Source organism: Ambystoma mexicanum, chromosome 5q, assembly GCF_040938575.1.
Source record: "Ambystoma mexicanum isolate Mex_15411 chromosome 5q, UKY_AmexF1_1, whole genome shotgun sequence".
Classification (NCBI taxonomy): Eukaryota; Metazoa; Chordata; class Amphibia; order Caudata; family Ambystomatidae; genus Ambystoma; species Ambystoma mexicanum.
The window spans coordinates 1333953350-1333955926 of NC_090933.1; the positions used below are offsets into that span (position 1 = coordinate 1333953350).

A 2577-nucleotide genomic window follows, 5' to 3' on the forward strand; every position below is an offset into this window, starting at 1 on the left:
GGTGCCTCGGGTAGGGTGAAGGTCCGCCAAGCTTTTTTAAGGCCTGCAGCCGCCGCCACCACATCCAGGGCGTGCCGGCCACCCGGCCCTCCCGAAACCAACATGAGGCAGGGAAACTGGGGAGGCCAGGACGCATCGGCAATGAGCTTGCGCGCCAGATCCAAGGATCCAGCGACGGTGCTGATCGGGGTCTGACCATAGGGAGACGAAAGGAACGGGGTCCCTGCGACAGCCCCAGCCACGCCCCTGGGAGGGAACCCTGGGGCGATTGATGTACAAGCGACCCTCAGACAGGCGTAGCCCCGGGAGAAACCCGGGGCCGCATGGATCGTTCAAAGTGTTGATCAATCTGTCCTGCAATTCACACTAATTCTCGCAGCTAGCTGCGTTCTTCATTGACGCACGAGCCGAGTGATCTACCGCCAAGAGTCACAGGCAACTTTTCTTTTTCAAGACGTCGGCCTGACCCTGCCGATGCAGGAGAGGCCGGGGGCAGGCAGCATCGCCTGTGGCCGGACAGAAAAAAAAGAATAAATCCAGGCGCTCAGCCTGGGAAGCCTGACCGCCGCCTGCAGCAGCACAGCGCTTCCCAGGGGGATGGAGGCAGGCTGCTCTGCCACCTGCCATCCCTGCCCGATCCGCTTCCCTTTTGGGGGGACTGGGAGATGGATGGCGAGGCGGGCCAGAGACAGCACAGACAAGGGGTCGGGTGGGACCGCTAGAGTCTTCAAACCCCAGCCCGGCCGCATAGGGCCCAGCTCCAGGTACCAGGGCAAGAGGGAAGGTCACGTTTAGTAAGCATGCTGCGCCATGGCTCAGGGCTCATGCCTGGCGTGCCGGGCCCCTGTCTGCCTGGGGTGGTGCCCCTCGAGACTGGTTGACCCCACTCAGAGCTTCCCTGCTGACCGGGGTGTGCCCACCAATGCTGACCTGCTGGCAGGCCAGAGAGAGGAGTGCGCGCCCCCGGCCAGCGCAGAGGCGGTCTCAGTGAGGAGAGGGGGCTGCGCGGGGCTCCCTTTCCAGTGTGTGGTTGAGAACATCCCAGCAGGTTAACCCAACCCTGCCAGGCATCCCCGTCCATCTGCTTGGTCACGGACCCCCCTCCGGTGGAAAGGAAACCCTGCTCCCTGGCACCTGGTTGACCACACGCACCGGACCGCTCTGCGAGAGGTGCCCGGGCTGTGGGTGTGCGCATCTGAGATGCAACTGAGATCGGGCCCACGGCTCTCCCTCCCGCTGCTCCGCTGTTAATGATCCTCCATGCCCCCACTCACAAGCAGATACCCCAGCCCTACATGTCCCAATTCGCACAAATGCCCCATTTCTTCTTCCAAACACACGTTCCAGATTCAAATGCCACCTCCCCCCTGACCCACATGCCACCATCCCTCCATCCGAAACCCACACAAAGACACCAACATCCGCCCCTCCATACCTACACCAAAATGCTCCACCCCTCAGAGCCACACCCATATGCTTCACCTCTACCTCCAGACTCTCAATCAGATGGCGCCATCCGCCCTCTCTCTATATCCACACCCGATTACCCCATAATTTCAACACACACATGCTCCCACCCCTCCAATAAACCAACATCCTTCTCTCCAGACATACATACCCTATTCCTCCATTCACATCCAGATTCCCCCTTCCTTCACACGAGTGATCCATCCCTGAACCACATGCTCCATCATTCCCTGACATGCCCCCATCATATGCCCTCTCCCTCCATTCCAGATCAACAATGACCCCCTCTGATCCAGACTCCACCAAGATGCCCAATCCCTTCCTCAAGACCCATACCATGATGCCCCATCCTCCCTCCACACAGAAAGATGCCCCTATCCCTCCTCCGACCAATGAGCCCCATCCCTCCATCCAGACCCACACCAATGTGCCCCATCTCTCCCTCCAGACCAACACCAATGTGTCCTATGCCTCCCTCCATACCCACAGCAATGTCCCCATCCCTCCCTCCAGACCAACACCCATTTGCACCATCCCTTCCTCTCAGACCCACACAAATATGCCCCATCCCTCCCTATTAGAACCACATCAAGATGTCCCATACCTCCCTCTCAGACCCACATTTAGATGAACCATCCCTCCCCGAGTCCCACAATTTGCCCCATCCCTCCCCCAGACACACCAATGTTCCCCCATCCCCTCCCTCCAAAGCCACACCAAGATGCCCCGTCCCACACTCCCAACCCACACCTAGATGACCCATGCCACCCTCCAGACCCACTGTGCCCCATCTCTCCCTCCGGAAACACACCCATGTGCTGCCTCCCTCCCCCCAGACCCACACCAATGTGCCCCATCCCTCCCATCAAACCCACACCAATGTGCTCCCACCCCCCCTCCAGAGCCACACCAAGATGCCCCATCCCACCCTCCCAACCCACACCTAGATGACACATGCCACCCTCCAGACCCACTGTGCCCCATCTCTCCCTACGGAAACACACCCATGTGCCACATCCCTCCCCCTAAACCCACACCAATGTGCCCCATCCCTCCCATCAAACCCACACCAATGTGCCCTCACCCCCACCCTCCAGAGCCACACCAAGA

General features: G+C 60.0%; 1 non-coding gene across 1 annotated transcript; it reads right to left on the minus strand.

Annotated features, from left to right (window-relative positions):
- Positions 1–280: 280 nt before the first annotated feature.
- LOC138499345 (5.8S ribosomal RNA) lies at positions 281–431 on the minus strand. The gene has a single exon (XR_011279357.1). It is a non-coding gene; the product is annotated as a 5.8S ribosomal RNA (ribosomal RNA).
- Between the last annotated feature and the right edge of the window lie 2146 nt (positions 432–2577).